This window comes from Anarrhichthys ocellatus, unplaced genomic scaffold (genome assembly GCF_004355925.1).
Source record: "Anarrhichthys ocellatus isolate YVR2014 unplaced genomic scaffold, GSC_Weel_1.0 scaffold4353, whole genome shotgun sequence".
Taxonomy (NCBI): domain Eukaryota; kingdom Metazoa; phylum Chordata; class Actinopteri; order Perciformes; family Anarhichadidae; genus Anarrhichthys; species Anarrhichthys ocellatus.
Genome location: NW_022284327.1, coordinates 4055 through 4534, shown reverse-complemented (window position 1 = coordinate 4534; position 480 = coordinate 4055).

Below are 480 nucleotides of genomic sequence, written 5' to 3'. Positions count from 1 at the left end.
ATACAACCAGAGGAGTCGCCCCCTGGTGGACACTAGAGAGAATGCATCCGACTGCACACAGCCGTTTAAGACGAGCCACATGGTGAAAGAGTTTCAGTGGTTTCCCCTGAAGTTTACTATTTGTTTGAGTTCTTTATTTGGCTCCTGGACTACTGACCCAGTTTACTGTTGACTCTCGGTTGGCCTCAGTTGGCGAGCGCTCCGCTGAAAGCTGGGTCACAACTTTGTCCCACTGGCCCATTGAATGTAACTCAGGACATCTAGACAATCATCACGACGGTAATCCCTCTGGGACAGAAATACAGAAACACAAACAGACGGAAAGATTTAAAAAAAAAGTTTTAGACATTTCCTACTTGGACAGAGAGATCAGAGAAGAGGAAGACGAGTAAAACTTTGTGACACCCAGCAGGACGTCCTCTGGCACCGTGCACACACACACACACACACACACACACACACACACACACACACACACAC